The 12,520-nt window shown below is 46.8% G+C and overlaps 1 long non-coding RNA gene across 2 annotated transcripts in view; it reads left to right on the top strand.

Moving 5' to 3' along the window:
• Positions 1-12,520, top strand: part of LOC134935051 (uncharacterized) — an 88,173-nt gene that overhangs the window by 56,801 nt on the left and 18,852 nt on the right. For both annotated transcript variants that reach the window (XR_010179866.1, XR_010179865.1), the window contains exon 2: positions 5,263-5,475. This is a non-coding gene — a long non-coding RNA (uncharacterized LOC134935051). The remainder of the gene's footprint in view (positions 1-5,262; positions 5,476-12,520) is intronic.

Genomic DNA, 12,520 nt, shown 5'->3' with positions numbered 1-12,520 from the left:
CCATTGAAGAATATATAACACGCAACCCGAGGGCTGACGTTGAGGAGGGCATCGGGAACAGCAATACAGTGCTTAAAGTGGTCCTAGATAGGTGGTGGAACTCAACCCCCCTCCCCACGGCGCCCATGTAATAAAGGTTTTGAGCAAAAATGGGGGGTTGGTCTCGAAAAGAAAGGGGCGTGGTCACGCAATGGTAATTTTACCCCCAGTAGTAGCACCCAGTGGTTGATGTGGAAATTTTGAAGTGGGGGTATGGACAAGTGAAGGTCATAATTATGTGCGCGCCGAAGGAAAAGGGGGCATGGCCACTTAAAAGGGGGCATGTCCTTCAGTGTAGTTTACCACACCATAAATGCCTTATACACATTATGCACCACAATAGTAGGACCCCTTACTGGTGCCCCTTTCTCATTATACCACACAGTATGAGCCGAATTCCCATTATAGCACATGGTATGAGCCTAAATTCACATTATAGCACACGGTATGAGCCGAAATTCACATTATAGAGTGACAGCAGGGACATGGAAAGTGACAGCAGGGACAGGGAGAGTGACAGAGAGAGGGACAGCAAGGGCATACAGTAGGGACTAGGGAGAGAGAAAGGCAGCAGGGTAAGATTACCTGTTTAGCAGCGGCGGTGGTTTGCAGTGCGGTGGATGAGGAGGCTGTGGTAGGCGTGGGGTGGAGGAGGCTGTGGGCCTCGGAGATACTGCGGAGGAGGAGGCTGTGGGCGTGCAGAGGTCTGAGGGTGGCGAGGGAGGTTGAGGGCGGCTGCAGCGGATCTGGGACCAGGCTGGCTTTATAATCCCCCAGTGGTAATGCCCCTGCAGTTATGACCCCAGTAGTTAACCCCTCCTTTAGTTTAGCCCCCAGTAGTTTAGCCCTCATGTAGTTTGCCCCATGTTGTTTAGCCCCCAGTGGTAATGCCCCCAGTTGATTAGCCCCTGTAGTTTAGCCCCATGTAATTTGCCCCAGTAGTTAACCTCTGTTAGTAATGCCCCCAGTAGTTTAGCCCGCAGTAGTTTGCCCCTTGTAGTTTAGCCCCTGTAGTTATGCCCCCTTGAAGTTTGCCCCAGTAGTAATGCCCACCAAGTAGTAATGCCCCCCAATTAGTAATGCCCCCCAAGTAGTTTAGCCCCTGTAGTTTAGCCCCCAGTAGTTTAGCCCCCTTGTAGTAATGCCCCTGTAGTTATGCCCCCACTAGTAATGCCCCCAGTAGTTTGCCCCCTTGTAGTTTGCCCCCCTGTAGTTTAGCCCCCTTGTAGTAATGCCCCTACGTAGTAATGCTCCTGTAGTTATGCCCCCCAGTAGCTTGCCCCCTTGTAGGTTGCCCCCAGTAGTAAAGCCCCCCAATAGTAGAAGCGCCGCTACACATATGAGAAAAAAACAACAAAACACACCATACTCACTGATCCCCGCTCCTGCGTCCCACCGCTGCATTCCTCTCGGCGTCCTCTCGGCACTATGGGAGAGGCGTCATGACGTCTCTCCTATAGCGTGCCCTGACAGAGCCGGAAGCCGGAGCTCAGTAGTGAGCTCCGGCTGACGCTGTGGAGAGAGAAGCCGGGCGCTTGCTGGTAACACAATCTCAGCGGGCGCCTGGCATCTCCCTGCAGCGCCGGCCACACATCGGGTTAGGTGAGCCGGAGGAGGCGGAATTGTGTTCTGTCTCCAAGTGTAACTGACGGAATGCAGTTACGCCCCGTTTCGGCTCACTTTAACCCCTGTATATATATATATATATATATATATATATATATATATATTTATATATATATATGTATAAATATATATATATATATATATATATATAAACTGATCCTTCAGACCGGCACTCCCACTGTTAAATCACTGGACTCCGGTGAACTCAGTTCCAATGGTGTCACATAGTAGAAAATATACCGCTGCACTCAGAGATTTGAATGAGTCGATTTATGTGTCAAAACTGCAACATGCAAGCTCCAACGTTTCGGTGCACAGCCGCCACTTTGTCAAGGTGCATATAACCATAACAAGTGTACACACTTACCTAAATAACCAAGAAGCCCGCCACAGTGCTCGACGCCGTCCGGGTCCCGGCGTATCCGTCCCCGGCCCAGCGCCTTCCAGCCACGTCATTAGGTGTGTCGCGTCGGGTTGACATGGAAACCCGGACACCCGGCCCGGCGCCCCGTCCGCGCTGGAAAAAAGAAAAGTGTACTTTACAGTTCCCTCATACCACCTTAATTATGAATACAACACAAGCATCCTTTATAAGCATGTAATAGACATATCAGCAATATAGTTAATTTGCAATATCCCTCCTGGTATAAACCAACTGAAATTTTTCGGGTTTTGTGTTTTGGTTTTGTATTCGGTTCCGCGGCCGTGTTTTGGATTCGGACGTGTTTTGGCAAAACCTCCCTGAAAATGTTTTCTCGGATTCGGGTGTGTTTTGGATTCGGGTGTTTTTTTACAAAAAAAACTCAAAAACAGCTTAAATCATATAATTTGGGGGTCATTTTGATCCCATAGTATTATTAACCTCAATAACCATAATTTCCACAAATTTCCTGTCTATTCTGAACACCTCACACCTCACAATACCCCGCCGCGGGGGTCAAAACGAGAGGCAAAAGAGACGGCAACTCTCTAAAGAACAAGAAAAAATAATATACAATTTATCTTCCAGACGCCTCACCGAATTTGAAGAAAAAGTTTTAAACAAAGGATTGTCCTTCGTCCCCACTAATCCATATAACGACCTTAATTGGAACATCGAATTACATCAGTTTTCAAGGTCACTTCGATTACAAGAATTCTTCCAGCATTCAGACCCTCTCAGACAGGACACACCCACACAGGCGTTCCTGTCTAAAAGAAGCACATCTACGTTTGATCCAGTTTCCGTTAATAGCTCAATTAAGACCTTCACTCGACTCATGGATAATTCAGTACAGAAATTTGTCCAAGCGCAACCCAAAGTTCATCATAACTTGAGTCGTCAGGAGTCCCAGGCCCTACGTGATCTATCAGGATACCGTGACATCACAGTGCGCCCTGCCGATAAGGGAGGCGCTATTGTGATTCAGAACCTAACTGACTACATGGCCGAGATTGATAGACAACTTGCCGACGGACAAGTATACCAATTATTACCTGGAGATCCAACTATCCAGTATCAAAAAGAACTACAAGATATACTACAATCGGCACATCAGCGGGGTGACGTGGACTTAAAACTCTTGAAAGCTTTACAACAGTCGTTTCCTGTGAGTCCAGTTTTGTATACTGTTCCAAAGATTCACAAAAATCAGATCCAGCCGCCCGGACGCCCCATAATTTCAGCACGCAACTCCCTGTACCACCCCATTTCCATGTTTCTTGACTGTATACTACAACCGCATGTGATGCGCCAACCCACTCTCATTAAGGACACCACAGACTTTCTCCTACGGCTATCAGCAATCGGTGAAGTGCCACCAAACAGCATCTTGTGCACGTTAGACATCAATAGCTTATATACATCTATCCCCCACCAGCAGGGATTGGCGGCAACCAGGTGGTTTTATGAATCCCAAGGCATCAACGACATGGATATAGACCTGTTCATGCAGCTCTTAGAACTCACCCTGACCAGAAATTATTTCATTTACAATGGCCACTTCTATCGCCAACTGTCAGGCTGCGCCATGGGTAGCCATGTGGCACCCAGCTACGCAAACATTTTCATGTTTCAGGAAGATGTTTCCATGTTCTTTCACAGAGAAGATTATCGACGGCACATTAAAATCTACATGCGCTATATCGATGATTTGTTCATCCTGTGGACTGGTAGTAAGGAATTGCTTCATCAGATGGTTGAAGAAATAAACAGCAGAGATTCCACTATCAAGGTTACCTTCCAACAGAGTATGTCCTCGATTCATTACCTGGATGTACTTGTTACACTTCAACCGGACGGCCTGCATACGGAGGTATACTCCAAGCCAACGGACAGAAATACACTTCTATTGTCATCAAGTCACCATCCTAAACCCCTCAAAAAGGGTCTGCCGAAGTCTCAAATCATGAGGGTGGCGAGAATTGCAGATAACCCCGACACAGCTGCCAGAGGGATTGATGCTGTTATAGATAAATTCATCACAAGGGGATACAGCCTGACCTCCTTGAAGCAACAAAAACAGGAGGTATTATCAATGGGCAGAGACCAGCTGCTGCGCCCACAAGAACGCACTAATAATACAGTTATACCATGGAAAATGGCGTTTAACACTTCAAGCCAGGTTGTGCAAAGGGCCAGCCGGGCACTATGGCCAATTGTCGCGACAGACAAAGACCTACAGTGCTTTAGACAAAAGAAACCGATGGCTTGTTTTACCAGGGGCTGGAATATACGTGATATGGTGGTTCACACCGACATCACGGGTTTCAGCCAGACACCAGTGGAACCACACTTTATGACAAGACCCCCCGGCTGCTACAAATGCCCAAGGTGCACTACTTGTAATCATATGATCACAGGCAGCTGCTTTAAAAGCCCACACACTGAACGCAGCTTTAAGATTAATTTTGCGTTATCATGTCTATCGACACATGTGGTGTATATCATCATCTGCCCATGCAATAAGTATTATGTGGGCAAGACAACACGGACGGTCCATGAACGCATGGCCTTACATCGTTCATCAATCAATAGAGCCTTGAAGACCAAGGTGGCGGACCAACCTGTGGCCCGTCACTTTCTCTCAGCTGGACATACTCTGGCGCAACTGAAACACATCCTGATTGACCATATACCAGTGTCCCTTAGAGGAGGTGATCGGGACGGTAAACTGCTCAAGTGTGAGAGCAGGTGGATTCACGTCCTGAACACTGTAGCCCCCTATGGAATGAACGAGCGACTTAACTGGAACGTATTTCGCTGATAGCCTCTTTGTGAGGTTGTCTTATGTAATGTTTTTCACCTTGTTGTCGTTTCTTTATTATTTATTTCACATTGCTTATTCTTTAATTTTATTCATTGCCCAGTGGAACTTTGACTTCAGTAACATCTATGTTCCTGTAATTCGTTTGACCAGCACCTTAGCTATGCCAGTATTGGGAACTTCAGTCCACCTATAGGTGCCTTGACTGCTGCTGACATGGGCCGTGTGACCATTTGCTGTTCACTATATGCATTTTCTACAGTAATGAGTTATATTTCAGTGCATACGCTTAACACATATAACTGCATGTTTAACTCTCATTCTGTGATCATGCACTTCTGTTTGTTTGTAGGCGCCCGCGGTGAGGGCCAGGGAGATGAGTCGGAGGTATCCTGCAGCTGGCCCGGCAAATTGACGCGTCGCCAGGGAAACGGGACGCGTCGCCAAGGTAACCACAGCGGATGCCGTCTGACATCACCGGACGTGACGCACCCACGGCTGCGGAAGGCGGAATCTCACGCCGGACCCGGCACTCCCGTGGGGTAGAGACTTGTCTCCTATTTAGGTGAGTGCAATTTCTGTGTTATGTATGTTTGTCCATTATTTCTGCCTGCCTTGAAAACGGTGCTCGGCACCGAAACGTCGGCCTTGCATGGCATTTCTAACATGGGCTTGACTTAATAAACAGCATTTCTTCTTCATTAACCACGAGTGCCGCAGTCTCCAAGCTTGCTATATATATATATATATATATATATATATATTTATTTATATATACATATGTATAAATATATATATATATATATATATGTATAAATATATATATATATATATATATATATATATATATATATAAACTGATCCTTCAGACCGGCACTCCCACTGTTAAATCACTGGACTCCGGTGAACTCAGTTCCAATGGTGTCACATAGTAGAAAATATTAGAGATGAGCGCCTGAAATTTTTCGGGTTTTGTGTTTTGGTTTTGGGTTCGGTTCCGCGGCCGTGTTTTGGGTTCGACCGCGTTTTGGCAAAACCTCACCGAATTTTTTTTGTCGGATTCGGGTGTGTTTTGGATTCGGGTGTTTTTTTCAAAAAACCCTAAAAAACAGCTTAAATCATAGAATTTGGGGGTCATTTTGATCCCATATTATTATTAACCTCAAAAACCATAATTTCCACTCATTTTCAGTCTATTCTGAATACCTCACACCTCACAATATTATTTTTAGTCCTAAAATTTGCACCGAGGTCGCTGGATGACTAAGCTAAGCGACCCTAGTGGCCGACACAAACACCTGGCCCATCTAGGAGTGGCACTGCAGTGTCACGCAGGATGGCCCTTCCAAAAAACACTCCCCAAACAGCACATGACGCAAAGAAAAAAAGAGGTGCAATGAGGTAGCTGTGTGACTAAGCTCAGCGACCCAAGTGCCCGACACAAACACCTGGCCCATCTAGGAGTGGCACTGCAGTGTCACGCAGGATGTCCCTTCCAAAAAACCCTCCCCAAACAGCACATGACGCAAAGAAAAAAAGAGGCGCAATGAGGTAGCTGTGTGAGTAAGATTAGCGACCCTAGTTGCCGACACAAACACCGGGCCCATCTAGGAGTGGCACTGCAGTGTCACGCAGGATGTCCCTTCCAAAAAACCCTCCCCAAACAGCACATGACGCAAAGAAAAAGAAAAGAAAAAAGAGGTGCAAGATGGAATTGTCCTTGGGCCCTCCCACCCACCCTTATGTTGTATAAACAGGACATGCACACTTTAACCAACCCATCATTTCAGTGACAGGGTCTGCCACACGACTGTGACTGATATGACGGGTTGGTTTGGACCCCCACCAAAAAAGAAGCAATTAATCTCTCCTTGCACAAACTGGCTCTACAGAGGCAAGATGTCCACCTCATCATCATCCTCCGATATATCACCGTGTACATCCCCCCTCCTCACAGATTATCAATTCGTCCCCACTGGAATCCACCATCTCAGCTCCCTGTGTACTTTGTGGAGGCAATTGCTGCTGGTCAATGTCTCCGCGGAGGAATTGATTATAATTCATTTTAATGAACATCATCTTCTCCACATTTTCTGGATGTAACCTCGTACGCCGATTGCTGACAAGGTGAGCGGCGGCACTAAACACTCTTTCGGAGTACACACTTGTGGGAGGGCAACTTAGGTAGAATAAAGCCAGTTTGTGCAAGGGCCTCCAAATTGCCTCTTTTTCCTGCCAGTATAAGTACGGACTGTGTGACGTGCCTACTTGGATGCGGTCACTCATATAATCCTCCACCATTCTTTCAATGTTGAGATAATCATATGCAGTGACAGTAGACGACATGTCCGTAATCGTTGTCAGGTCCTTCAGTCCGGACCAGATGTCAGCATCAGCAGTCGCTCCAGACTGCCCTGCATCACCGCCAGCGGGTGGGCTCGGCATTCTGAGCCTTTTCCTCGCACCCCCAGTTGCGGGAGAATGTGAAGGAGGAGATGTTGACAGGTCGCGTTCCGCTTGACTTGACAATTTTGTCACCAGCAGGTCTTTGCACCCCAGCAGACTTGTGTCTGCCGGAAAGAGAGATCCAAGGTAGGTTTTAAATCTAGGATCGAGCACGGTGGCCAAAATGTAGTGCTCTGATTTCAACAGATTGACCACCCGTGAATCCTTGTTAAGCGAATTAAGGGCTGCATCCACAAGTCCCACATGCCTAGCGGAATCGCTCCCTTTTAGCTCCTTCTTCAATGCCTCCAGCTTCTTCTGCAAAAGCCTGATGAGGGGAATGACCTGACTCAGGCTGGCAGTGTCTGAACTGACTTCACGTGTGGCAAGTTCAAAGGGCATCAGAACCTTGCACAACGTTGAAATCATTCTCCACTGCACTTGAGACAGGTGCATTCCACCTCCTATATCGTGCTCAATTGTATAGGCTTGAATGGCCTTTTGCTGCTCCTCCAACCTCTGAAGCATATAGAGGGTTGAATTCCACCTCGTTACCACTTCTTGCTTCAGATGATGGCAGGGCAGGTTCAGTAGTTTTTGGTGGTGCTCCAGTCTTCTGTACGTGGTGCCTGTACGCCGAAAGTGTCCCGCAATTCTTCTGGCCACCGACAGCATCTCTTGCACGCCCCTGTCGTTTTTTAAAAAATTCTGCACCACCAAATTCAAGGTATGTGCAAAACATGGGACGTGCTGGAATTTGCCCATATTTAATGCACACACAATATTGCTGGCGTTGTCCGATGCCACAAATCCACAGGAGAGTCCAATTGGGGTAAGCCATTCTGCGATGATCTTCCTCAGTTGCCGTAAGAGGTTTTCAGCTGTGTGCGTATTCTGGAAAGCGGTGATACAAAGCGTAGCCTGCCTAGGAAAGAGTTGGCGTTTGCGAGATGCTGCTACTGGTGCCGCCGCTGCTGTTCTTGCGGCGGGAGTCCATACATCTACCCAGTGGGCTGTCACAGTCATATAGTCCTGACCCTGCCCTGCTCCACTTGTCCACATGTCCGTGGTTAAGTGGACATTGGGTACAACTGCATTTTTTAGGACACTGGTGAGTCTTTTTCTGACGTCCGTGTACATTCTCGGTATCGCCTGCCTACAGAAGTGGAACCTAGATGGTATTTGGTAACGGGGGCACACTGCCTCAATAAATTGTCTAGTTCCCTGTGAACTAACGGCGGATACCGGACGCACGTCTAACACCAACATAGTTGTCAAGGACTCAGTTATCCGCTTTGCAACAGGATGACTGCTGTGATATTTCATCTTCCTCGCAAAGGACTGTTGGACAGTCAATTGCTTACTGGAAGTAGTACAAGTGGGCTTACGACTTCCCCTCTGGGATGACCATCGACTCCCAGCAGCAACAACAGCAGCGCCAGCAGCAGTAGGCGTTACACGCAAGGATGCATCGGAGGAATCCCAGGCAGGAGAGGACTCGTCAGAATTGCCAGTGACATGGCCTGCAGGACTATTGGCATTCCTGGGGAAGGAGGAAATTGACACTGAGGGAGTTGGTGGGGTGGTTTGCGTGAGCTTGGTTACAAGAGGAAGGGATTTACTGGTCAGTGGACTGCTTCCGCTGTCGGCCCAAGTTATTGAACTTGTCACTGACTTATTATGAATGCGCTGCAGGTGACGTATAAGGGAGGATGTTCCAAGGTGGTTAACGTCCTTACCCCTACTTATTACAGCTTGACAAAGGGAACACACGGCTTGACACCTGTTGTCCGCATTTCTGGTGAAATACTTCCACACCGAAGAGCTGATTTTTTTTGGTATTTTCACCAGGCATGTCAACGGCCCTATTCCTCCCACGGACAACAGGTGTCTCCCCGGGTGCCTGACTTAAACAAACCACCTCACCATCAGAATCCTCCTGGTCAATTTCCTCCCCAGCGCCAGCAACACCCATATCCTCCTCATCCTGGTGTACTTCAACACTGACATCTTCAATCTGACTATCAGGAACTGGACTGCGGGTGCTCCTTCCAGCACTTGCAGGGGGCGTGCAAATGGTGGAAGGTGCATGCTCTTCACGTCCAGTGTTGGGAAGGTCAGGCATCGCAACCGACACAATTGGACTCTCCTTGTGGATTTGGGATTTCGAAGAACGCACAGTTCTTTGCGGTGCTACTGCTTTTGCCAGCTTGAGTCTTTTCATTTTTCTAGCGAGAGGCTGAGTGCCTCCATCCTCATGTGAAGCTGAACCACTAGCCATGAACATAGGCCAGGGCCTCAGCCGTTCCTTGCCACTCCGTGTGGTAAATGGCATATTGGCAAGTTTACGCTTCTCCTCCGACAATTTTATTTTAGGTTTTGGAGTCCTTTTTTTACTGATATTTGGTGTTTTGGATTTGACATGCTCTGTACTATGACATTGGGCATCGGCCTTGGCAGACGACGTTGCTGGCATTTCATCGTCTCGGCCATGACTAGTGGCAGCAGCTTCAGCACGAGGTGGAAGTGGATCTTGATCTTTCCCTAATTTTGGAACCTCAACATTTTTGTTCTCCATATTTTAATAGGCACAACTAAAAGGCACCTCAGGTAAACAATGGAGATGGATGGATACTAGTATACAATTATGGATGGACTGCCGAGTGCCGACACAGAGGTAGCTACAGCCGTGGACTACCGTACTGTACTGTGTCTGCTGCTAATATAGACTGGTTGATAAAGAGATGTAGTAGTAGTATGTATGTATAAAGAAGAAAGAAAAAAAAAACACGGGTAGGTGGTATACAATTATGGACGGACTGCCGAGTGCCGACACAGAGGTAGCTACAGCCGTGGACTACCGTACTGTACTGTGTCTGCTGCTAATATAGACTGGTTGATAAAGAGATGTAGTAGTAGTATGTATGTATAAAGAAGAAAGAAAAAAGAACCACGGGTAGGTGGTATACAATTATGGACGGACTGCCCAGTGCCGACACAGAGGTAGCTACAGCCGTGGACTACCGTACTGTACTGTGTCTGCTGCTAATATAGACTGGTTAATAAAGAGATGTAGTAGTAGTAGTATGTATGTATAAAGAAGAAAGAAAAAAAAACCACGGGTAGGTGGTATACAATTATGGACGGACTGCCGAGTGCCGACACAGAGGTAGCTACAGCCGTGGACTACCGTACTGTACTGTGTCTGCTGCTAATATAGACTGGTTGATAAAGAGATGTAGTAGTAGTATGTATGTATAAAGAAGAAAGAAAAAAAAACCACGGGTAGGTGGTATACAATTATGGACGGACTGCCGAGTGCCGACACAGAGGTAGCTACAGCCGTGAACTACCGTACTGTGTCTGCTGCGACTGGATGATAAATAATGATATAAAAAATATATATATATCACTACTGCAGCCGGACAGGTATATATTATATAATGACGGACCTGCTGGACACTGTCTGTCAGCAGAATGAGTTTTTTATAGAATAAAAAAAAAAACACCACACAAGTGAAGTCACACGACGAGTGTTTAACTTTTTCAGGCAATCACAATATAGTATACTATACTACTAACTATACTGGTGGTCAGTGTGGTCAGGTCACTGGTCAGTCACACTGGCAGTGGCACTCCTGCAGCAAAAGTGTGCACTGTTTAATTTTAATAATAATATGTACTCCTGGCTCCTGCTATAACCTATAACTGGCACTGCAGTGCTCCCCAGTCTCCCCCACAATTATAAGATGTGTGAGCTGAGCACAGTCAGATACGAGTGTTTAACTTTTTCAGGCAATCACAATATAGTATACTATACTACTAACTATACTGGTGGTCAGTGTGGTCAGGTCACTGGTCAGTCACACTGGCAGTGGCACTCCTGCAGCAAAAGTGTGCACTGTTTAATTTTAATAATAATATGTACTCCTGGCTCCTGCTATAACCTATAACTGGCACTGCAGTGCTCCCCAGTCTCCCCCACAATTATAAGATGTGTGAGCTGAGCACAGTCAGATATATACATAGATGATGCAGCACACTGGGCTGAGCAGTGCACACAGATATGGTATGTGACTGAGTCACTGTGTATCGTTTTTTTCAGGCAGAGAACGGATATATTAAATAAAACTGCACTGTCTGGTGGTCACTGTGGTCAGTCACTAGTAAACTCTGCACTCTCTACAGTTCTACAGTACTCATAAGCTCCAGTAAATCAGGTCAATCTCTCTCTCTCTCTCTTCTAATCTAAATGGAGAGGACGCCAGCCACGTCCTCTCCCTATCAATCTCAATGCACGTGTGAAAATGGCGGCGACGCGCGGCTCCTTATATAGAATCCGAGTCTCGCGAGAATCCGACAGCGTCATGATGACGTTCGGGCGCGCTCGGGTTAACCGAGCAAGGCGGGAAGATCCGAGTCGCTCGGACCCGTGAAAAAAAACATGAAGTTCGTGCGGGTTCGGATTCAGAGAAACCGAACCCGCTCATCTCTAGAAAATATACCGCTGCACTCAGAGATTTGAATGAGTCGATTTATGTGTCAAAACTGCAACATGCAAGCTCCAACGTTTCGGTGCACAGCCGCCACTTTGTCAAGGTGCATATAACCATAACAAGTGTACACACTTACCTAAATAACCAAGAAGCCCGCCACAGTGCTCGACGCCGTCCGGGTCCCGGCGTGTCCGTCCCCGGCCCAGCGCCTTCCAGCCACGTCATTAGGTGTGTCGCGTCGGGCTGACATGGAAACCCGGACACCCGGCCCGGCGCCCCGTCCGCGCTGGAAAAAAGAAAAGTGTACTTTACAGTTCCCTCATACCACCTTAATTATGAATACAACACAAGCATCCTTTATAAGCATGTAATAGACATATCAGTAATATAGTTAATTTGCAATATCCCTCCTGGTATAAACCAACTGAAATTTTTCGGGTTTTGTGTTTTGGTTTTGTATTCGGTTCCGCGGCCGTGTTTTGGATTCGGACGTGTTTTGGCAAAACCTCCCTGAAAATGTTTTCTCGGATTCGGGTGTGTTTTGGATTCGGGTGTTTTTTTACAAAAAAAACTCAAAAACAGCTTAAATCATATAATTTGGGGGTCATTTTGATCCCATAGTATTATTAACCTCAATAACCATAATTTCCACAAATTTCCTGTCTATTC

This window comes from Pseudophryne corroboree, chromosome 6 (genome assembly GCF_028390025.1).
Source record: "Pseudophryne corroboree isolate aPseCor3 chromosome 6, aPseCor3.hap2, whole genome shotgun sequence".
Lineage (NCBI taxonomy): Eukaryota > Metazoa > Chordata > Amphibia > Anura > Myobatrachidae > Pseudophryne > Pseudophryne corroboree.
This window is presented reverse-complemented; position numbering and strand designations above follow the sequence as displayed.